Source organism: Oryctolagus cuniculus, chromosome 9 (assembly GCF_964237555.1).
Source record: "Oryctolagus cuniculus chromosome 9, mOryCun1.1, whole genome shotgun sequence".
Classification (NCBI taxonomy): Eukaryota; Metazoa; Chordata; class Mammalia; order Lagomorpha; family Leporidae; genus Oryctolagus; species Oryctolagus cuniculus.
In genome coordinates, this window is record NC_091440.1 from 25,307,223 (window position 1) to 25,332,856 (window position 25,634).

At 37.7% G+C, this 25,634-nt stretch overlaps 1 long non-coding RNA gene across 1 annotated transcript in view; it reads left to right on the forward strand.

Annotated features, from left to right (window-relative positions):
- LOC103349096 (uncharacterized) overlaps positions 1-25,634 on the forward strand; it is a 374,077-nt gene that overhangs the window by 253,607 nt on the left and 94,836 nt on the right. Inside the window, exon 5 of the long non-coding RNA XR_011378685.1 lies at positions 23,988-24,057. This is a non-coding gene — a long non-coding RNA (uncharacterized lncRNA). The remainder of the gene's footprint in view (positions 1-23,987; positions 24,058-25,634) is intronic.

Genomic DNA, 25,634 nt, shown 5'->3' on the forward strand with positions numbered 1-25,634 from the left:
TATATAAATGGGAAGCTTTTATGTCTGCTTGAGCTTCTGGTTCTCAACTTTGGCCTTCACAAGCCCCAACTTCTGTGGGTACTTGGGGAGAGAACTAGTAGATGGGAGATTTCTCTCAGACTTCCTCTGTTTCAATCTCTGCCTCTCAAATAAAATGAAAAAATTATAGAAAAAAATATGTAATTAGAAAAATGAACAATAATGTGTGAATAAACTACTGAACATATCTTATCTTTTGGTAGAACATAAAGCACACAACAGAATTTTTCACTGGAATAAACAGGGACTATTTGTCACATTTCCATGTTTTTTTTTGATTATGAAAGATAATGGATTTAAACATACAAAAGTCTATTATATAGCATAATTTGGTAGAGGAAGATTTGAATCATTAACAATATGATTTAAATCATTTAGACTATACAGTACTATTTGTACTTTTATATTACTAATACCAATCTACTCTTGAGTTAGTTTGCATTATTTATATATTCTCAGAGGAAAAGTTTAAAGCACAAATTCATTAATAGAGTAGCACTAGTGAATTTGATGCCCCTAATCAGTGGAGAAATTAGATTTACCAAGCTGCTATAAGACATATAGAGGTGTCCCTCGGGCACTAACATCTAAACCCATATATGTTTCAATCATGAAAGAGGACAGGTTAAAGAATCAAAAAGTCAATATCTGCAGTTATGGTGAGCAGTTCTGCAAATTCTTTTTACAATGAATATTATCAATCTCCACAACGTTTAAATCAGTGTATGTGTCACCAAGGCAGAACTAGTGAAGAAATCTGTAAGATGCCTACACTCCAATCTAATAGGGGTTTTATCTCTAAAATGTTGATTCACAAAGACTCTGGAGTGAGCTGTAAATATCTGCACTGGATACCCTTATTAAGGAGATATTTTAGACTGAGAAAAACTGAGAGATGGAAAACTCTTGACAATCACACTGGTTTGAGGGAAGAGTATAGTAACCTCATTTGTTAACAAGTTTGAAAAATCTAAGACTCCCCAGAATGGTGTTTTTCCATAAAGCAAATGAAGTTTTGCATATGTCATAGCAAAAGTCAATCAATACTGTCAATATAATATTGTGTAGTGTAATGAGATAACAATAAAAATAACCTCCAGAATAACTACTGTTGATTTTATAAACACATGCTCAAGAAAAACTTTGAGGCAAAAGATTTTATTTTTAATGTTTGTGTATGGTGGGTGGGTATTTGGTCTTTATCTGAAAGCATCCAAATTTAAAGCCAAGTGAGGGTTTTCACATATTCATATAATATTCTCAAGTATTTAAGAATAGCCAAAGATTAATAAACCTCTGAATCATTCTTAGAGACTTTGGAGGTATGGATTTTAACGTATTGTTTAAATAAAAATTTTGTTAAAATAATAATTTAAATTTATTTAAATTTTACATGGATATTTTATACCAGATATTGTGCTTAGCAGTTTCACATGAATTTCTTCATGTAATCCTCCCTATAATCTTATAATTTATATATCATTATCCCTATTTCATAAAAGGGAAAACTGAGGTTTACAGATATTAAATAATTTTCTCATATTCCTATTACTAACATACTGCAGGGTCTGCATTTTAATCTAATCAGGAAAATATATTCAAAAACAAAAAAAATTAAATTGTGTGGCCAGAGATGTTTAGAAAAGTGCAACTGTGCAGTATTTACCTTTCTGCATCTGCCTTGTTTTTCTAACATAATGTTCTTAATGTCTGTCCATATTGTATTATAATGCAGATTTTTTTCCACTTTTAAAAGCTGAATGGTATTCTCTAGTACATATCTGAGAATTCCTTGTTTTCTTGATCCACTTCACTTCTGGATGAACATTAGTTTGTTTCATATCTTGGCTAAGATGAATAGAGCTGCAGGGAACACAGAGTTGCTAACATCTCTCCAAGATCCTGACTTCAATTGTTTAGGATATGTACACAGAAGTGAAATTACTGGATCATTTGTATTAAGTGTTTATAATTGAAAATGGCCCTAAATGTACACTAAAAGAGTATCCTGTCTGTAGCTCATTTTTGTGCAAATAGCTTCACATTAATAGTATAATAAATTTTGATTGTTAATTAAAAATTCACTAAAACATGAAATACAAATCTGGAAAAACAGTAAATATCTTAGAGCCATGTATACTATCCATACATGCTAGCTGCTACTGACTGAGGATAAGTAATAGTAATAACAATGGTAATAAAAATGGTAGAAAGTATTTAATTTCAGGATTTAGTCAAGTCTATTGATTATATTTGGATTGTGATTATGTCGACCTCAATCTCACTTTGCTTTCACCTCTCTTCCTGGCATGACACTTACATACATGTATGTCTAATATTTATTGTATTACTGAACATGATGCTCTGTCTATTATTTTTTTATCCCCTTTGATGCTTCACTTTTATTTTCCATTGCCCTATCTTATAGTAAACAAATATTTTCTTCTGAATTTTGAAATTTAATTTTTATGCTGATATCATGGTTTATTTTCAGCTTCAAAATGCTATATTATTTGTTTCTTCAATTTTCAATTGTTTCTTTGTTGTACTTTTCATTTTCTGATCAAGGTATGACAGCTGGTTATCTATTATGCTTATTTGTTACTTCAAATCATTGGATGCATTTATAATAATTCTTCTATGATGGTTTCAGCTGAACTCAATATTTAGATATCTTCTTATTGATTGCTTTCTGTTTTATGCTTCATATTCTGTGCTTCTTTTGTATGAATATTTAGATTTTATGCCATGCATTATAAACCCCACATTGATGAGAAAGTGGATAATGTGTTACCTCTAGTCTTTGCTATAAAATCTATTTTCAAGTAATCTCAAACTGATTATTTATATGGCTTATTCTATTTTCCTGAACCAAATATGTTCTTTGAATTCTTCAGATATGCTTAGGTGACTATAATACTGGATTTTTCTGAGAAAGAATTATAAATGTATGTAATTTATATAAATATATATTCATAAGTCAAGTATATAAACATATATGTATATATTTTCTTAAAGGCAATTCATTTGCTGACTGCTCAGCATTATTTTTGGTAGTTTTGTTTAGTGTTTATTAAGACATGACTAGACTAATTTTTAGTCTGGAGCAAGATTAATTTCTTTCAAATGTTTACCTGTTTGTAGTCTCAGCAGTTTCCATGAGATTTTAATGAAATCTCTAAACACTTTGTGGTTGCAATTGCCCTGTCTCCCAGGATTATGTGAACTTCAGGATGTCTGCTCAGCTCACAGTCCTGGAGTTCTCGATTTTTCCATGCATCACAGTTCTGTACAGATACAGCTGTGTATTTGGCTAATCCTTTAGGTTGACTTCTATGTGGATTGCTAGTGCTCTTCCTGTTTGCTCTTTTCTCTCCAGAATCTTTTTTCTTTTTTTCGCAAACTTTCATTATCTCTGCAGTGTTAACTCTTGACATATTTTTTTTTTTCTGCCAGTGAGGTTGCAGATATCACTTTCCCAAATTGTCATATGTCATAGGATCTAAGGCAGAAAGAAAGGGTGGATATACTCCCAGTTGTGTTTTCCTTACCAAATATATCACAGATTTGTAATTGTGAAAGCAGTTATTTTATAGGATGAGCTTAGTGCTACATCATTGTACAAGGAAATAGGTACATCTTTAGAGTCCTTTTCAAATCCTTGCTAGAACAGGAACTGAACAAGAACTGAATTTTAAGCTATTGAAAAAATTACTTGGCATGTATCTGGATTTCAAGTCACCAGACTTGGAATGCTTTGTTTCCATTAGCTTTGCCTTTGCCAAATCATCATCTCTCTCAAGAATAAGCCACATAAGTTTTATATCCTTTGATGCTTTCTATGATTACTCTATCCTGTTCTATTTGAGAATTAGTATACCTATTCTTTGGTATATAACCTATTTTGAAGAAATCACATAGGGGTTGTTGATGTGGCTTACACTATTTTCCTGAACTAAAATACATGCTTCGAATTCTTCAAATATGTTTAGATGGTTATATTTTTTTCTTACAGTAAAGAGTTAAATTTTATATTTCTGTTTTGTTTCAATAACTGAATATGTAATATTCATATAATAACTGACAAACATATTGTCATTATATTGAATTCCCATAAATTCCAAGGCAATGTTATTTTAATCTTAAATATGAAAATTATTAACTTTTTAAATTTTAAAAATTAATGATCATACATTTCACAATTGCATTTTGATTTAATTCTCTAACATAAAGATATAGTCGATAGATAAATGATTTTGGATTGTGTTAGCAATGAAAATTCCTTACACTAAATATCTGTATTATTTAAATATGAAGCTTAAGACTAAAGGAGATTGGGCCGGCGCTGCGGCTAACTAGGCTAATCCTCTGCCTTGCAGCACCAGCGCACAGGGTTCTAGTCCTGGTCGGGGCGCCGGATTCTGTCCCGGTTGCCCCTCTTCCAGGCCAGCTCTCTGCTGTGGCCAGGGAGTGCAGTGGAGGATGCCCCAAGTACTTGGGCCCTGCACCCTCACGGGAGACCAGGATAAGTACCTGGCTCCTTTCATCGGATCAGCACGGTGCGCCAGCCGCAGCGTGCCGGCCGCAGCAGCAATTGGAGGGTGAACCAACAGCAAAGGAAGACGTTTCTCTCTGTCTCTCTCTCTCACTGTCCACTCTGCCTGTCAAAAAAAAAAAAAAAAGTCTAAAGGAGATTAAATGACACTTAATGTGTTCACAACTACTGATGAGGGTGCTATGATTAAAACCCAAGTTTTCCAACTTTTAGCATAGTACTCATTGTATAAACAAGTTTTTGGCTTTGTGTTTTAAATATTTATTTTATTTACTGAAAATGCAGAGTTTCAGAGAGAGAAAAGAAAAGATAGAGAGAGGAAGAACTTCCATCTCTGGTTCAGTCCCCAAATGACTGTAACAACAGTGGCGTTATATAAACAGTTTGAGTGGGACATTTGTAAATGAAGAAACTGAATATTACTAAAAGCTGGTTCAAGGGAAGTACATAAATCATTTCAAATTGTTGTACAGATAGAACAGAAAGCCTTCACTGAATTTCCTCTGGAATAATTGTATAACAATTTTATTGGAGCAGTGTGACCTCTGGCTAACCACCAAAACAGAAATAAAAATAATTTTATTTTTCTCCACTCATCCACACTCTGCTGTGAATACTTTTGTTTTCTCACTAGGAAGAAAATCTGATCAACATTTCTGGAAAATACCATAATTTTCCAGGTGCTATAGTCATTTTTAAAAACCTCAGTTGATGTAAGTCAGCTTGAGCATGTCCCGAATTGCACATCTCTTCCCTCTCTTATTCCCACTCTTATATTTAACAGTGATCACTTTTCAGTTAAGTTTCAGCACTTAAGAACAATTGTGTATTGATTACAGTATTCAACCAAAAGTATTAAGTAGAACAAACAAAAAAAAATGCTCAAGCTGACTTACCTCAAACGGTAGAGTTAGAAACATACCAGGGGATTCCAATTCAATCTCATCAAGGTGGCATGTACCAATGCCATCTCACTAGTCCCAGTGATCAATTTCTGTTCACAATTGATCATAATGATAGGACTAAGAACCAAAGGGATCACATAAACAGGAATAGTGTCTGCAAATACTAGCTGATAGAATCAAAAAGGGAGAGAACGATCCAACATGGGAAGTGAGATACACAGCAGACCCATAGAATGGCAGATGTCCTAAACAACACTCTGGCCTCAGAATCAGCCCTTAAGGCATGCAGATCCAGCTGAAAAGCCCACAAGAGTATTTCAGGCATGGAAAGCCAAGACACTCTGGGGAAAAAAAAAAAAAAAAAAAAAAAAAAAAACACACACACACCCCTAAATGAAAGATCTCTGCGAGTGAGATCCCAGTGGAAAGAATGGGTCATCAAAGAAGGAGGTACCTTTCTCTGAAGGGAGGAGAGAACGTCCACTTTGACCATGGCCTTGTCTAAATATTATCAGAGTCGGTGAACTCAGAAGGCTTCCATAGCCTTGGCAGCTCATGAAAAGAGCCTAGGGTGATTACTGAGGCCATAAACAAGAATGTCAATTTGTTAAGTCAACAACAGGAGTCACTGTGCACTTACTCCTCATGTAGGATCTCTGTCCTTAATGTGCTGTACAATGAGATTTAATGCTATAACTAGTACTCAAACAGTATTTTTCACTTTATGTTTCTGTGTGGGAGCAAACTGTTGAAATCTTTACTTAATGTATGCTAAACTGATCTTCTGTATATAAAGAGAATCGAAAATGAATCTTGATGTGAATGGAAGGGGAGAGGGTGTGGGAAAGGGGAGGGTTGCGGGTGGGAGGGACGTTATGGGGGGGAAGCCATTGTAATCCAGAAGCTGTACTTTGGAAATTTATATTCATTAAATAAAAGTTAAAAAGAAAAAAAAAAAACCTCAGTTGATGTTAGTTCTGAACTCCAGTCCCATATGCAGCCTAAATATGACCCAATCTCATAGCACTGGAAATTACTGTGAGTGGGAACACAGGCCTGTTCTGTTATTTCTTCATTCTTCAGCTGTAAGAGAAGGGTGCATTATTTGTGTCTGGGACATTTTTCGCCGTTTATCCTATATGTCATTAGAGTTCAGACAAGGAAGGGAAACCAGGTGAGTGAGGTGTCTCTCAGTGACCTAAAGATTTCCTTCCATCCCTCTTCTGTGATCATAACATTTCTACCTTAATTTCCTTTGTGCAAGAGACGAGAAATGATAATTCTCAGGAGAGAAGTGTGTGTTATTCTGAAGTTGCTAGTAAAGTCTTCAAAGTCACATGTTTCTTGATTTCCAGATTCCAACCTCTGTCTTCTCTCCACCTAACTAGTTACCTTTCATCTTCATATCGTACCTAAAACATTAATCATTCTCTTTGATGAGGTACCAGCAAGATGTAAAATGGTTATAATCTTAGGATATCTCTGAGGACTAAATTATATAATTGTATAAGAATACCCAGTTTACGAATGTCTCTATAAATTGGAATATTTCAAATCCTTTAAAACAAGATTTTACCAAAAATCAAAGCTAAACATGATGGCACAGTGGTCTCAAAATTAAATTAACTTTTTTCAGTTTAAAAATATAGCAGCGGGCATTTGTCACAGAGGTTAAGATGCTGCTTAGAATGCCTGTGTCCCATATTGAGTGTCTGAGTTTTAGACCTGACTCCACTCCTAATTCCAGCTTCCTGCTAATGCACACCTTGGATGGCAGCAGGTGATGGCTCCAGCAGTCAGGTCTCTGTCACCCACATGGAAGATCCACATTGAGTTCCAGGCTCCTGCCTTTGGTCAGGCCCAGTTTTGTTGCTGCCAGCATTTGGGGAGTGAACCAGTGGATAAAACATCTCTCTCTCCTTGTGTGTGTGTGTGTGTGTGTGTGTGTGTTTAGTGGCAGGTGTCTCTTTTCTTTTTTAAAAAGATTTTATTTTGTTTATTTTAAAAGCATAGTTATAACACACACATACCTTTTTATGAAAGGTTTTATAAAAGAGAATGAAACTGAAACTGTTCTGAAATGTAAGCTATGGGCAGCCCTTTAGTCTTATTTATAGTTAAGAGGAAATCAGGATCTATTCCAGACTACTTAGGGGTATTTCTTTTTCTCTTTTTCTGTGCTTTGATACTTACTTGCTTTATCACATCTCAAAATTAGTGACTAAGTAATATATTTCTTTGTTTTTCATAATACTTGTCAAAGTATGAATGACACTGTGATTCTATTAATCACTTATTCAATTGAATATAATTGTTCTGTCAATGAGAATCCATTTGTGATTTCATACCTGTTTTTTCGTCATGTACAGCACATCAATGTTAAAGATAATAGAAATGAGAGAGTTTTTAAAATAGTATGATCATCTACACCAGAAGAATTAGCTGAAAATCTAAGTTAGCCAATACATAATTTATAGGGTGAGTATCTTTTCACAAGCCTCCTGGTTTCAATTTTAATTATACTGAATAATCTCTCTCTCTCTCTCTCTCTCTCTCTCCCCTCCCCATTCACCCATGTTTCTTTCTTTCTTTCTTTCTTTCTTTCTTTCTTTCTTTCTTTCTTTCTTTCTTTCTTTCTTTCTTTCTTTCTTTCATCTATCTATCTATCATCTGTCTGGTCTCTCTACCTATGTGTCACCCATCTGTTGTTTATCTAGATAGCTAAAGCAGATATTCTACTAGTGGCAGTATCTTTCAATTCTAGGGAAAAACTCTCAGTATATCCTTTCTTGTTTGCTACAATCAGGATTATCAGTGAAGCAGGTCAGACTATGAATTAGACATTTGTCTGAGCAGAAACAAATCTGAAGTATTGGTAATAAAGAAAGCAATCCAATTAACTGTAGAGGGTGTAGTGTCTCATGTGTTATAACAAGAAGAGCATGCCAAATGTCTATTCATGGGATTTCACTTGTCAGAGAATCACAGTTTTTGTAAATTTCCATAACTTTGACACACAATGCAAGAGTCGACATATGACAGGAAGAAGTGATACATTCCCTTCCCTATAATCTGTTAATTAACTTGGATAACAAAAATAGTTGATATTTTTGCCCTTTTTCCCCATATTCCTTCCTCAAATATGATCGCTTCCTTTAGAAAATACTTTAAATTATTTACCAGAATGAATCTTACTTTTGTTACTAAAGATGAAGTAAAAGCATTTCCTGGGGCCAGCTCCGTGGCGCAGTGGGTTAATCCTCTGCCTGTGGCGCTGGCATCCCATATGGGTGCAGGTTCTGGTCCTGGGTGCTCCTCTTCCAATACATTTCTCTGCTGTGACCTGGGAAAGCAGTTGAAGACAGTCCAAGTGCTTGGGCCCCTGCACCCGCGTGGGAGACCAGAAGGAGGCTCCTGGCTCCTAGCTTCGTAATGGTGCAGGTCCAGCCATTGTGGCCATCATCTGGGGAGTGAACCAACGGAGGGAAGACCTTTCTCTCTGTCTCTTCCTCTCACTCTCTGTAACTCTGCCTCTCAAATAAATAGATAAAATCTTTTTTTTTTTTTTAAAAAAGAATTTTCTTATTTTAATAATTAAAAAAGTGAGGTCAGCATTTTGCCACAGCGGGAAAGCCACCATCTGCAATGCTGCATCCCACATGGGCGCCAGTTTTGTGTTCCAGCTGCTCTACTTCTGATCCAGCTCCCTGCTGAGGGTTAGGAAAAGCAGCAGAAGACGGTCCAAATGTTTAGGCCCCTGTTACCGATGTGGGAGACCTGTAAGAAGCTCCTGGCTCCTGGCTTCCGCCTGGCCCAGCACATACTGTTATAGCCATCTGGGGAGAGAACCAGTATGGAAAATCTCCCTTTCTTTTTCTCCCTCTCTCTCTGAAACTCTGACTTCCAAATAAATAAATATATTTTTAAAAAATTGTTGGAAAAAGAATACACAACTGTTAATATTCAAATACATTTAGTATGCAAAGGTATTCAGAGAGCCTGCTAGTAGAACAGATTACCATAAATTAAGTAGATGAGAAAGAAGCAGCACTCTCATTTGGTTTTTGCAAAGATGTAATAGTTTATAGGGACTGAACGATGTGAAACCTGTGCTTATGTGTTCTCTATGTCTTGTAATTGTAAACAGATGCTGTGTTAGCACCACATAGCAAGGATACATAATTATCTTTTCGATTGTGATTATTTTTGACATTTCCATAGTGTTAAAAATTCCCTGGAAATGTTTTGCTTGATTTTATGATAATAGAATAACAGCTGTCAATACAAATATGATAGAATATTTTAATTTGCATGCACTGTATGATGAATCACAAGCCAAATTAATCTGTTGCTGTCTTTGTATTCTATAACTGCTTGAGAACCATAAGTCACGAATACCTAAAACTGGATGGATTCGAATAGTATGAAGAGGACAATGTGGAGCATAAAATTATGATTCATATTTTCAGATTTACAATCTAGAAAATACTTGAAAAAGGGAGAAACAGACCATAGTTTCCTAATAATTGGTTCTATGATTTTTGTAAAGGAAATTATGTTTCTTAAAGCTCAATTAATTCAGTTGTAAAATGGAGGTTTAAGAGTGAAACAAAAAGAATCTGCATGGTCTTCTAGAGACAAAGTGTAACAGATGATAATCTCTTGAAAATAGGTGACACAACCACAACCAATCTCTGGATCTCTTTGCCTTTTGTCTTCTGATTGCTTCATCTCCGATGCACATCCTCTTTTTCTCATTCTGTCAGTATAAATGAAAGCTTTTCCATAATCCCATACAGGAATCATTTGATTTCATGTTCTCAGAGTTTAAAAATACTTATCAATTAACATTTTTTCTCTTTTTTTCCTACATGACATTTCAGTTTAAATTTTATTTCTTTTTTTTAACTTTTATTTAATGAATATAAATTTCCAAAGTACAGCTTATGCTTTACAATGGCTTCCCCCCCATAACGTCCCTCCCATCCGCAACCCTCCCCTTTCCCACACCCTCTCCCCTTCCATTCACATCTAGATTCATTTTCGATGCTCTTTATATACAGAAGATCAGTTTAGCATACATTAAGTAAAGATTTCAACAGTTTGCTCCCACACAAAAACATAAAGTGAAAAATACTGTTTGAGTACTAGTTATAGCATTAAATCTCAATGTACACCACACTAAGGACAGAGATCCTACATGAGGAGTAAGTGCACAGTGACTCCTGTTGCTGACTTAACAAATTGACACTATTGTTTATGGCCTCAGTAATCACCCTAGGCTCTTATCATGAGCTGCCAAGGCTATGGAAGCCTTCTGAGTTCACCGACTCTGATCATATTTAGACAAGGCCATGGTGAAAGTGGACGTTCTCTCCTCCCTTCAGAGAAAGGTACCTCCTTCTTTGATGACCCATTCTTTCCACTGGGATCTCACTCACGGAGATCTTTCATTTAGTGTTGTTTTTTTTTTTTTCCCCAGAGTGTCTTGGCTTTCCACGCCTGAAATACTCTTGTGGGCTTTTCAGCTGGATCCGCATGCCTTAAGGGCTGATTCTGAGGCCAGAGTGCTGTTTAGGACATCTGCCATTCTATGGGTCTGCTGTGTATCTCACTTCCCATGTTGGATCGTTCTCTCCCTTTTTGATTCTATCAGCTAGTATTTGCAGACACTATTCCTGTTTATGTGATCCCTTTGGTTCTTAGTCCTATCATTATGATCAATTGTGAACAGAAATTGATCACTGGGACTAGTGAGATGGCATTGGTACATGCCACCAGAGCCAAGAGACTTGATGGGATTGAATTGGAATCCCCTGGTTTGTTTCTAACTCTACCGATTAAGGTAAGTCAGCTTGAGCATGTCCTGAATTGTACATCTCTTCCCTCTCTTATTCCACTCTTAAATTTAACAGCAACCACTTTTCAGTTAAGTTTCAGCACTTAAGAATACTTGTGTATTGATTACAGTATTCAACCAAAAGTATTAAGTAGAACAAACAAACAAAAAATACTAAGCGGGATAGCATATTAATTTTTCATCAATAGTCAGGGCAAGGGCTGATCAAGTCATCATTTCTCATAGTGTTCATTTCACTTTAACAGGTTTCCTTATTGGTGCTCAGTTAGTTGTCACATATCAGGGAGAACATATGGTATTTGTCCCTTTGGGATTGGCCTATTTCACTCAGCATAATGTTTTCCAAATTCCTAACAGGGATCACTTTCCAGTTAAAATTTAAACACCTAAGAATAATTGTGTGTTAATCACAGAGTTCATCCATAGTACTAGAACAAAAAAAATACTAAAATGTATAAAGTATTACATTGTACATCAACCGTCAGGACAAGAGCTGATCAAGTCACTGTTTCTCATAGTGTCCATATCACTTCAACAAGTTTCCCCTTTGGTGCTCAGTTAGTTGTCACCGATCAGGGAGAACATATGATATTTGTCCCTTTGGGACTGGCTTAATTCACTCAGCATGATGTTTTCCAAATTCCTCCATCTTGTTGTAAATGACCGGGTTTCGTTTTTTTGACTGCTGTATAGTATTCTATAGAGTACATGTCCCATAATTTCTTTATCCAGTCTACTGTTGATGGGCATTTGGGTTAGCTCCAGGTCTTGGCTATTGTGAATTGAGCTGCAATAAACATTAATGTGCAGACAGCTTGTTTGTTTACCAATTTAATTTCCTTTGGGTAAATTCCAAGGAGTGGGATGGCTGGGTTGAATGGTAGGGTTAGATTCAGGTTTCTGAGGAATCTCCAGATGGACTTCCATAGTGGCTTGACCAGTTTGCATTCCCACCTACAGTGGGTTAGTGTCCCTTTTTCCCCACATCCTCGCCAGCATCTATTGTTGGTAGATTTCTGAATGTGAGCCGTTCTAACCGGGGTGAGGTGAAACCTCATTGTGGTTTTGATTTGCATTTCCCTGATTGCTAGTGACCTTGAACATTTTTTCATGTGTCTGTTGGCCATTTGGATTTCCTCTTTTGAAAAATGTCTATTGAGGTCCTTGGCCCATCTCTTAAGTGGGTTGTTTGTTTTGATGTTGTGGAGTTTCTTGATCTCTTTGTAGATTCTGGTGATCAACCCTTTATCAGTTGCATAGTTTGCAAATATATTTCCCCATTCTGTTGGTTGCCTCTTCACTTTCCTGACTGTTTCTTTTGCAGTACAGAAATTTCTCAATTTGATGCAATCCCAATAGTTCATTTTTGCTTTGACTGCCTGTGCTTCTGGGGTCTTTACCAAGAAGTCATTGCCGGTACCTATATCTTGCAGGGTTTTTCCAATGCTCTCTAATAATTTGATTGTGTCAGGTCATAGATTTAAGTCTTTAATCCATGCTGAATGGATTTTTGTGTAAGATGAAAGGTCTTGCTTCATGATTCTGCACGTGGAAATCCAATTTTCCCAGCACCATTTATTGAATAGACTGTCCTTGCTCCAGGGATTGGTTTTGGATACTTGATCAAATATGAGTTGGCTGTAGATGTTTGGGTTGATTTCTGGTGTTTCTATTCTGTTCCATTGGTCTATCCATCTGTTTCTGTACCGGTACCATGCTGTTTTGATTACAACTGCCCTGTAGTATGTCCTGAAATCCGGTATTGATTTGCCTCCAGCTTTGTTTTTGTTGTACAAGATTGTTTTAGCTATTCCAGATCTCCTGTGTCTCCATATGAATTTCAGCATCATTTTTTCCAGAACTGAGAAGAAGGTCTTCGGTATCTTGATTGAGATTGCATTGAATGTATAAATTGCTTTTGGGAGAATGGACATTTTGATGATACTGATTCTTAAAACCCATGAGCATTTCTTGGTATCCTCTTCTATTTCTTTCTTTATGGTTTTGTAATTTTCATCGTAGAGATCCGTAACGTCCTTGGTTAAGTTTATTCGAAGGGATTTGATTGTTTTTGTAGCTATTGTGAATGGGATTGATCTTAGAAGTTCTTCCTCAGCCATGGCATTGCCTATATATACAAAGGCTGTTGATTTTTGTGCATTGATTTTATACCCTGCTACTATGAGTTCCAATAGTCTCTTAGTAGAGTTCTTTGGGTCCCCTAAGTAAAGAATCATGTCATCTGCAAAGAGGGATAGTTTGAGTTCTTCCTTCCCAATTTGTATCCCTTTAATTTCTTTTTCTTGCCTAATAGCTCTGTCTAGAACCTCCAGAACTATATTGAATAGCAGTGGTGAGAGTGGGCATCCCTGTCTGGTACCAGATCTCAGTGGAAATGCTTCCAACTTTTCCCCGTTCAATAGGATATTGGCTGTGGGTTTTTCATAGATTGCTTTGATTGTATTGAGGAATGTTGCTTCCAAACCCAGTTTGCTTAGAGTTTTCATCATGAACGGGTGTTGTATTTTATCAAATGCTTTCTCGGCATCTATCTTGTTGGTATCAAGCAGAAGTCTGGCTGTTATTCTGAGAGTCAGGTCAGCTAAGCAGCTCTGTGCCAGGCCATTTGGAAGAGGAAGGGAAAGAATAGCTGTTTGTTCAAAGGATTTTCTTTACTGCTTCCAAGTTGGCTATCCCTTATTAGGAATAGTGTTCTCATTCTAACAACATAGTCATTGGACTTTAATGGGACCTTCAAGGTCTGCTTAAAGAGACAAAGGAGACACAGAAAAATTTAGAAGATAACAAAATATCATCATAAATCTATCCCACTGAGGCTGATATTGATGCATTGGAGATATGGACTGCTCCTGCAGATATTGCATTAAGAGCTCAATTTGAGCTGAGTTATTAAATCAAAAAAATTTTATCAAATGCTTTCTTGGCCTCTATTGAGATAATCCTATGGTTTTTCTTCTGCAGTCTGTTAATGTGGTGTATCACATTGAATGATTTGCGAATATTGAACCATCCCTGCATGCCAGGGATAAATCCCACTTGGCCTGGGTGGATGATCTTTCTGATGTGTTGTTGCATTCTATTGGCCAGAATTTTATTGAGGATTTTTGCATCTAGGTTCATCAGGGATATTGGTCTGTAATTCTCTTTCAATGCTGCATCTTTTTCTGGCTTAGGAATTAAGGTGATGCTGGCTTCATAGAAAGAATTTGGGAGGATTCCCTCTTTTTCGATTGTTCTGAATAGTTTGAGAAGAATTGGAGTTAGTTCTTCTTTAAATGTCTGGTAGAATTCAGCAGTGAATCCATCTGGTCCTGGGCTTTTCTTTGTTGGGAGGGTCTTTATTACTGTTTCAATTTCTGTCTCAGTTATGGGTCTGTTTAGGTTTTCGATGTCTTCCTGGTTCAGTAGGTTGCATGTGTCCAGGAATCTATCCATTTCTGATAGGTTTCCCTGTTTGCTGGCATACAGGTCCTTGTAGTAATTTCTGATGATTCTTTTTATTTCTGTGGTGTCTGTTGTTATGTTTCCTTTTTCATCTCTGATTTTATTGATTTGGGTCTTTTCTCTTCTTTTTTTAGGTAGCTGGGCCAATGGGGTGTCAATTTTGTTTATTTTTTCAAAAAACCAGCTCCTCGTTTGGCTTATTTTTTGTAATTTTTTTTTTTTGTATTCAATCCTGTTGATTTCTTCTCTGATTTTAATTATTTCTCTTATCCTACTAGATTTGGGTCTAGTTTGCTGCAGACTTTCTAGATCCTTGAGAGGCATTGAAAGCTCACCTATTTGGTGCCTTTCCAATTTCTTGATGTAGGCACATACTGATATAACCTTTCCTCTTACCACTGCTTTTGCTGCATCCCATAAGTTTTGGTATGTTGTGCTGTTATCCTCATTTACTTCCAGAAAATTTTTGATTTCTCTTTTAATTTCTTCTATGACCCATTGTTCATTCAGGAGCATGTTGTTCAATCTCCATGTGTTTGTGTATGCTCTAGGGATTCCTGAGTAGCTAATTTCCAACTTCATTCCTTTATGGTCTGAGAAGCTGCATGGTATGAAATGAAATAAATTCAAACAAAATATTTATATTTTCATCAATATGATTAATGAAGCTCTGTTTTTCCTTTTAGAAATTGTCTTATATACATACTCTGTTCCTATTATTTCAAAATAAAACTTCAGATATTTTAATTATATGAGTGAAATTGAACATCTTTTCATTTGATTATTGTTTATTGCCATTGGCTATTTTCCTGTTGGACTGTGGTCTTCATATTTTTGTTTTCTTGACCTCTTTATTTAGTAGCCCATTAAACCTTAAACTATAATGCAAGATGAAAATGTTATCTCAAAAAATAAATTAAAATGTTAAAAAAAAACAAGAATAAGAATAAAACAAAAAGAACAGTGAATCCTAAATTGAAAAATCTCTGTATATGACTAAGATATCTTGAAGTTGCCAACACTGCATAATAGAAGTGCTAGTTGTTTCCTTTTTTGTTTTAATTAGCATGTAACAAATGTACATATTTATGGAATGCAATGTGATAATTTGATATACATCAACAGCGTGCATTGATAAAATCTAGACAATTAGTATTTTATCTCCTTAATCATTTACAACTGCTTTTTTTTTTAAGATTTATTTATTTGAGAGATATAGTGACAGGTAGAGAGAAGGAAAGACAGAGAAAAGTTTTCTATCCACTTTTCATCCCCACCCCCCAAATGACCGCAATAGTCAGCTCTGGGTTCTGATCCAAAGCCAGGAGCCAGGTGCTTCTTCCCAGTCTCCCATTCAGGTGCAGGGCCCCAAGAACTTGAGCCATCTTCCACTGCTTTCCCAGGCCATAGCAGAGAGTTGGATCAGAATAGGGGCAGCCGGGACACGAACAGGTGCCCATATGGGATGCCTGTGCTGCTGGCGGAGGCTTAGCCCACTACATCACAGCGCCGGCCCCATAACTTACCATTTCTTCGAGTTGGGAACATTTCTTTGCCTGTCTTCTAGTTCTTTATGTACACCATTACACTTGACTGTACTGTAGAATGCTAGACTTGTTTTTCCTGTGTAACTGTATTTTGATACTCATCATCCACCCAACCTCTACTTCACATTGCCCCTATCCATTCTTAGCCTCTAGTTCCACTATTTGCTTTTTGAGGAAGTGCTGATTTGGCAACTATTGAAGGTTATGAGAAATAAATGAGTATAATAATCTTCAGCTACTGAAGATATAAAGCCATACTACAGAATCTGAATAAGACTTTTAAGATATAATAAATAAATTTTTAATGGATTAATCAAAAGTCACTCACTGATGAGCTTAAGACAAATAGGAAATGTCTTGGAGGGTTGGGCTAATATCACAGAGAATCAAGAGCAAAGGTGCAGCTTGATGTGATCTGGGTACTCAAGGAACCAGAAATAACTTGAGGAACCAAAATTCATTCTCTCTCTCTCTTTCTCTCTCTGTCTGTCTCTTTTCCTGTCCCTTTCTCTTTCAGGCCATTTGACTTGCTATTATTGACCCTCTGAAGTTAATATCATTAGCAAACGTCTTTGTGACCTTATCTTAATTCCTGGAAAAGAATGTCTCTGATGTGTCTGATTTTAGTTAAATATCTGTCCCTAAGTCAAACAGTATTTGTAAACAGGGAATTGTAAATATTTCAAGGCCTAAACATCAAGAAGAAGCATTATATGGTTATTAAACTCATATTAGATCTTACCAGTGACAAATATGAAATTTATAAACAGTAAGATGGAAAATGAAATAATATATATCCAATTCTTAGGATTTTATCTGATTAATATTTATAAATATGAACATATATATATACAAATTGGTGCTACATCATTACTTAAGTTTGAAATGTACAGCAATAAATATTTACTGCCTGTAATTGTATGATAACTTGATTTGAACTGAATTTCATTGGACGAGAAGTTTTGTATTATTTTATTTATTGAATTATTCTGTTGTGACTTTTCAGTTTAGAAATATTGCCTGGCTTTTTCGTTGACACAAATTTTCCCCAAATGTTGTGATTAAAATAGAAACAGGTAAATTCACATTGCAATACTGAAAATTAGATCTGATAATCAATTTACTGCCCAAATCTGGGAGAAATGTTTATTACTTGCCAGAATGAATCGCATGGATTAGTATGCTGTGGGTTTGTTTTGACATAGAAATATGGTGGTTAGTAAAAATAAGTATTAACGCTTATCCCACATTATATCAACAGTTGATTTATAAAGTCAATACTAAACTGAAAACTGTTATTTTTCTTTTTTCTATGTATTATCAACTTTGACACATCCAGATTCTTTCCCCAATTAATCTTTTTATTTGTCCATATTCCAAATTTCCATGTGGCAGAAATACTTGTTTCATTTTCAAAATATGTAGTTGCTTCATAGATCATTTATAGAGACAAGAAGAATCCTATTTCCAGGGTAGGAGTTTATATTGTGCCTTGTATTTACAGTACACACTTCAAGTGTACAAGAGAAAGATGGTAAGCCGGCGCCGTGGCTCAATAGGCTAATCCTCCACCTTGCGGCGCCGGCACACCGGGTTCTAGTCCCGGTTGGGGCGCCGGATTCTGTCCCGGTTGCCCCTCTTCCAGGCCAGCTCTCTGCTATGGCCAGGGAGTGCAGTGGAGGATGGCCCAGGTGCTTGGGCCCTGCACCCCATGGGAGACCAGGAAAAAGCACCTGGATCCTGGCTCCTGCCATCGGATCAGCACGGTGCGCCGGCTGCAGCGGCGGCCATTGGAGGGTGAACCAACAGCAAAAGGAAGACCTTTCTCTCTCTGTCTCTCTCTCTCACTGTCCACTCCGCCTGTCAAAAATAAAAAAAATAAAAAAAAAAAAAAAACACAAGAGAAAGATGGTGCAAATCCTATCTTGGAACAATATACAATAGTGAAACACTGGCAACTGGTGTAGAAACACACTGCATCAACCAACATCATTTCCTGATTTTTTTATCTCATAAAACAATGAACCTGGGGCCTGTGCTGTGGCATAGAAGCCTAAGCCTCCATCTGCTGTGACAGCATCCCATATGGGCACAGGTTCGAGTCCTGGCTGCTCCATTTCCAATCCAGCTTCCTGCTAATGCACCTGGGAAAACAGAAGAAGATGGTTCAAGGCCTGTTTTAATCATCAAAGGATGACACATATAGATGATGTTAACTCTTCAAATGCATGTTACTATAACATGAACAGAGAGAAAACTTCCCTGAATTCACTAAAAACTATACTTTATTCCTGAAATAAATGATGTTTGTTGCTAAAATTTCACACTAGCTTTCTCAAATACTTCTGGATTTTCTATTTTCTGCCAAATAGGCAATCCCGTTCCCATCAAACTCAAAGCTAAATCAGAATCAGGAATAAAAGGAATTGTAATATAGTAATATGAATCCATTCCCCTTAGGTTGATAGTTTTATGCTTGTTTTGAGTGATCAGTACTCATTTTGTAAAATTCTATTGTTTCATTGTTGTTGAATGTATATCCTGAATTATTATAGTATACAACTTGATTTCTAAGTAAGAAACTTATGATCTGAAATGATGGTTATGGGCTAATGGTCACAGCACTAACTATTCCCATAAGTACTTAACATCATATATATAAAGTTGTGGAATCTTCAGCTATGATGATGGTTGGAAAACATCTTGCAATTTTGGGGTACTGGACTACATAATGAAGAATATGATGTTGTGTGATGCCATCTATACATTCTATTGTCTGATTACAAGAAGCTGAATGAGGGACCAGTGCTGTGGCTCAATTGGGTAATCCTCCGCCTGCAGCACCAGCATTCCATATGGGTGCTGGGTTCGAGTCCCGATTGCTCCTCTTCCAGTCCAGCTCTGTGCTGTGGCCCGGGAAGTCAGTGGAGGTTGGCCCAACTGCTTAGGCTCCTGCACCCGCATGGGAGACCAGGAGGAAGCACCTGGCTCCTGGCTTCAGAATGGCGCAGCGCCGGCCATAGTGGCATTTGGGGAATGAACCAATGGAAGTAAGACCTTTCTCTCTGTCTCTCTCTCACTGTCTACAACTCTACCTGTCAAATAAAAAAAAAAAAAGAAGCTGAATGAAAGGTGAAAATTAGAATAGTAATTCCAAATAAAAGTATAACATTTAGTTTATCTTATTAAAACAGAAAATTTTGAGAATCAAAAGGAGAAGATAATTGGACCAAATTTAGGAAAATTTTCAAAATTGAATGTATTGACTGACAAGCCATTTATACATGTAGTCTTTGAAAAGGGGGTTGATATAACATTGTATAGAGAAATTAAACAGAAATCAGTTTTCAAAATATCTAGGATTTACAAAATAAATAAATCACTCTAAACTATGCTGTTCACAAACTAGTTCAAATTATTTTAACATCACATTATTCAAACATGAGTGTTCCAAGACACAGTGGTAGTAGCATTTTCTAAACTCTCATAATCCTAAAATAAGACCCTTGAAATTATTAGTTCTTTAGATAATATGGTAAATCCCATCATCCTGCTCTTCTAGGGCTGTGCTTATATATTTCTGCCCTAAAATCATCTTATAATAGCTCCCCAAATATTCTAAGCACCCTTCCTTGACTTTTATCTTTTGATTCATCATTGTAGTTCAGTTAAGGACATGCTGATCTCTTGTACAAATTTCAGTAAACCCAGCTTAACAAACAGGAATTCATAAGTCTCTGTGGTTAACACCCCTATGGTAGACATTCCTATGATGTGTAGAAAGTGTTGGAATGGAGTAAGGGTTCGTGTCATTTGCCATTAATTATGACAGAAGCTGCACATACTGGTGTAGCAACACTCGAAATGACTAGTTCCCAAGAAAGGCTGCAGATTTTTCTTTCCACCAAATTGCTGAAATCTTAAACGTTATATCTCCTTTAGATTACAATTCTTTTTCTTTACCACATTCTTTGTCTCGTGCTCACAAATAATGAGGAACGTGGTCAAGAAACAGCATGTAAAGCAGAAGTAGTTTGTTGAGTAGTAGGATCCCTAAAGTAGGAAACTGTTGAGAGCTGATGGTCTAGGGGCTATTACAGGCTGTAAAAGAGGACATTCTCACGACTGATCAGAGGCTATGCAAAGAAACATTCAAAATAAGCCAATAAACCAATCAGGGAATTTGCAGAGGCTGATTGGTTTGGGAAAGATGCAAATAAGGCGTTGAGAAGTCTCCAATTGTGAAGCCAGTTGTTTCTCTTGAGTCTGTTTGAGATGCACATCCAGATGGTGGGGACGAACTACCTGATTCCTTTCTCTCTAATGGGAGCCTATCAATCCCCACCACCCACCACACACCCCCAGAAGAGGTAACCCTAATTGACATTAGAGAGGAAAGACAATGACTTCTCTGGCTACTTTGAGCTGGAAAGGACCGAAATTGAATGTATAAGTCAGGGTTCTTCCCCTAGAGGTCTATCTGGGTATCCCCAGTAGAAAGCATGCATTTGTGGTTCAATCTATAGGACCATTTAGAGTTTGATAGCCTCTAGACAAGAGACAAGTTGTATAAAATTGACTATACAGAGCCCAAACATTAGCAGTATCATAAAAATTAAAGAGGGGCTGTAAGAGAACAGATTCATGTCCATGTTAGAGAGTTCTAATTGGAGAAGAGGGACTGTAGCCAGTTATGATCTGAGCCTCCCTGTTCTCTTAGGTTATCTTTGAGCCTTATGAGTTCTTTCCGAACCTGTAGAATTTCGTCCACGTGGGAGGAGGAATTAATCCAAAAGCAACATGTTTCATTTAACAATGTGCATGTGCCAGTTTGTTGGGCCATGAGAATTTCTAATGCCCAACAATTTTGCAAGACCATATAACCCAAAGACTTAATAGCAGTTTACTGAGATTTGATGGCTCTTATCATGCCCAACCCCCATCCCTCTTGAACCATAAGAGTAACATTTAACGTGAATCTCTCCAAGGAGGGGATATCAACAAATCAACAGATACTTCTGTTTTCAGAGTAACCATCTCTGGGTCTTTCTAAAGGGGGATGTCAAGAGCATGCTTCCATAAATAAAGGGGTTGTTTGTAAGCCTTCACTGTGTTCAAATAGTCAAAAAGACTAAAGCCATGGAACCATGGCTTAGCGGAGGTACATAGGTAAACAATTAGGTGAAAAGATCTAGCTCTCTGAGTAATAAGACAATTCCCCCAAAACTGCAATTTGATGATGGGATTGAGAGATGAAAGTTGAGAAGGAGTATGGATAACAAACTTACTTACCTTTTTTTTAAAAAGGAGTGTAAGTACTTCAATCATGTGGCAGGCTTATTTACCTTCCTTGGGGGTACCGATGCCATTGTTCACGATTGAATCTGAAGTTCGTTCAGAAATCCTTGTTTTCACCTGGGAATGAGTGGATCTTGGAGACCAATATTGTCATTTTCAATGCAGTGAGAATAGAAAGCATTACAAAATAGGGTCCTTCTCTACCCTCATCTACAAAGTGATAGTGAGTTGGAAGGGCCTTGAATAACACTGAGTCTCCTGGCAAATCTTAAAAGCATCCCAATTGTCTGGGTTTTGTCTCCAGATTTAAAATGGCCTATTAGAATTTGGCAAGCGCTGTGATGCATCCGATCCTGTATGACATGTCATGATCCATTAGGAGATCATTAGTAAAGAAAGGATGACCCGTACAGCATCTCAAAGAGTCTAAACCAAGCTTTTATGCACTTTTTAAATATGCACTAAGGCTATGGGAAGGAGAGAAATCCAGGGAATGTGAGATTCCTGAAAGAGCATCCTGGGGTGTCTCTTGAAGAAGTCATTAGTGTTTTCTTCCTTCCCTGATGATTGGGATCTCCAGCCACAAGGGAGGATATATGGTATAACTAGTGCCTTAGGGACTCCCTAAGTGATGTTCACCTTGAAAGAGGGCAATTGTCATTTTGTAGGCCCTTAGAAAGTCCAAACTGAGTAACGATTTCAGAGATCAACACCTTTGCTTCTTCAGTTGCCCTCTTAGTTACAGAGGGGAAGGCCTCCATCCCATCAGTGAGGTATGTACTCATACTGAGTGGTAGTGAATATTTCTTACTTGAGGCATGTGAATAAAATCTAGTTGTCAGTCATCCCCTGGATAGCTTCCTTGTACTTGTACTCTGGATAGAGAAAGCCTTTGATTTAAAGAGTCGCACCTAAGACAAAACTCACAGGCCTCCACAACCTATTTTATATTCACAAGGAAGTGTGTTCTCATAAATAGCCTCTGGTCCAGTTGAAAAATCTATTCCTCTGCAGCAAAAAAAGCTTGATGGATACTTTTTTGCACATTTCACTGGAAGGAGGGCGCAGGATGGTTACTTCCCTTGGACTTAAGCCATCCACTGGACTGGAGACTACGACTTCTAGAAAGTGTCCAGTGGGATTCTTCAAAAGAGCATTGTGTCCTGATCACCTGTATGTGGTTTTCCCAAATCAAAAGGCCTCTAAAATCTCAGAGTCTCCTTGGCTGCTAGATCTGTCAATCAGTTTACATCGGCTATTTCATTGGTCCTCTTTTGATGTACATTATAACTGCTACTTCCTGGGTGAGGAATACTGAGCATAACAGTCTGTCTCCTGAGGGCATTTGATAGGAGATCCATTTGTGATGCCTTTCTTTCCAAATAGCCACACAAGCATGGAGAACTAGGTAGGTATCTTTACTTAGCTTTTGGGCTCTTATCAGGACTTCCAGCTCTGACAGCTGATTGATCATCTGGGGAAGAAGATGAAAGTTCTCTGTGATCTCATTTAAGGTGACTATAGCATCACCAAACAGGCAGGCTCCTTGATAAATAAAGAACTCTGGGTTTGCCAGTAGGTCCTTTCTAGATGCATAGGTGTGTAGAACTACTGCATAGCTAGTGTAGTTCTCTATTCTTGGATCCCTATCTCCTTTAGGAGAAAAACAGCAGTTTTTAAAAGACTTATGTATTTATTTGAAAGTCAGAATTAGAGAGAGAGAGAGAGGGAGAGACACAGAGCGATATCGTCTGGTTCACTCACCAAATGACCACAATGGCCAGGATTGGGATGGGCTGGGCTGGGCAGAGCCAAGGCCAGAGCCAGGAGATTCATCCAAGTCTCTCATGTGGGTACAGGGCTCCAAGTACTTGAATCATTTTCTGCTGTTTTCCCAGGCACATTAGTAAGGAATTGGGTTGAAAGTGGAACAGCTGAGGTTTGAACTGGCCCCCATTTGGGACGCCAGCATCAGAAGCAGCAACTTAACCCACTGTGCCACAACTCTAGCCCTAACTAGCAGGTTTAAGAGAGGAGAAATCTTCAGCTGGATTGCAGGGCCCTCCAACAGTGGTGCGAGGCATTTAAAAAGCTAATTGTGTTAACCAGAGGCTTTCTTTTTAGGTTGGCAACCTTGTCACCTTATGAGGGCTCTACAGGGATTAGGATATGATAGTTGCTAAAACTTGGAAGCAGGTTGACCACAAACTTGGCCATCAAGTCAAGTTTTTTATTAATATACTGTATAGGCTGCTGAGCTGGTCCCTTAAGCTGAGTCAGTACCCCTAAAATAATCCCTTTTCTCTCTGTTCATACAGATTGCAGAATTTTCTCATTTGGAAGCTTTAAGCTGGGGCCTTGAATTAGGCCTGTTTAAGTTGGATAATGGTGAGTCCTTGCTGTCTTGGTGTCTTTTATTATTCAGTCCAAAGAATAGGCTATTTACCCATATAGGTGGATCCAGAATTAACAGAATTCTGTGATTCCCAGGACTGGAGTGTTACTGCATGGTTTTAAAAGTCTCCATGACTGTATGTTGTCTGTTATGGCTTTTAAACTTTGTTGGGCCTCTGGCTTTAGGTAACATTGTTTTTGATGGTGCAAGGAGGGATTCTTAAGATGCATCCATATGGTTGGGCAGTCTTTCCCTGGGTTGACAAACCTCTGGATTAATTTTTCTCGATTAGGTAAAGGCATAAGAATTGCACTGTAGCCATGAGAATGGTAGTTTCCATATGGGCTGAGAGATCTCTCACTAAGAGGAGTGTTGGGCTCTCTGATATTATCAGGAATGCATATGTAAAACCCAAGTTATTGGGGACAGGGTTGTGGCATAGCAAGTTAAGCCACAGCTTACAGTGCCCACATACCATATGGGTGTTTGTTTGAGTTCCAGCTGCTCCACTTCCAATCCCGCTCCCAACTAATGTTCCTGGGAAAGCATCAGAGGATGACCCAAGTCCTTGAGCCCCTGCACCCACGTAGGAAACCTAAAAGAAATCCTTGGCTTCAGCCTGGCCCAGCCCCAGCCATTGTGGCCATTTGGGAAGTGAACCAACAGATACAGAATTTCTCTCTCTCTTTCTCTCTCTCTCAAAAAAAAAAGTTTATTGTGTACAGTTACACATTGAGGGGCTGGGTGAAATATCTAAGTAAAGACTCCTGAGATGCCTCTCATGGTTATACTAGGGGGAGAGGGGAGACTTGGATTTGAGAGAAGGGCAGAAAAAGCAGATCCATTAGCTGGGAGGAAGTCAACTTCTACCCTTTGATGCTTGGGACCACCTGGGGTTTCTGAGTGTTGACTGGGTGGTATGAGCCTGTAAAAGAAGCCCTGGGCACCTTCAGTCCTGTTGAGTTATCTGAGGAAGAGACACTGACCTTAGAGGTCTTGGTGTGTGGGGGCAGGCAGCCCTCCAAAGATTCCTGTTACAAATAGGACGGGTCCTTGCTGATAGGAATGTGGACAGTCCTTCTTGCGTTGTCTAAGCTGATCATAATCACAGCATTTTTCAGACCTTTTGGGATCATCAGGTTGGTGTGGCCATAAGAATGTGAGTAGACTTGTGACCTTGTTTTGTTGTCCAGTTGCGTTTTCTCCTGGTCCTAATTTTAAAAATCCAACCTTCAGGAGGTTTTCCAATGCACTCTTAGGTCCAATATTTTGGAAGCTATCTGGGTATGATTGAATATGGATCTTATCATTTATATTGGGAATACTTTTGAGTTACAGAGAGAAAAGGAGAGAAAGAGAGAGAGAGATCTTCCATCTGTTGGCTCACTCCCCAAGTGGCCACAATGGCCAGAGCTGAGCCAGGAAGAATTCAGGAGCCAGGAGCTTCATCTGTGTCTCTTCCACATGGATGGCATGGTCCCAAGCACTTGGGCCATCTTTGCTGCTTTCCTAGGTACATTAGCAGGGAGCTGAATCAGAAATGGAGCAGTCAGGATGTAAAGTGGCACCC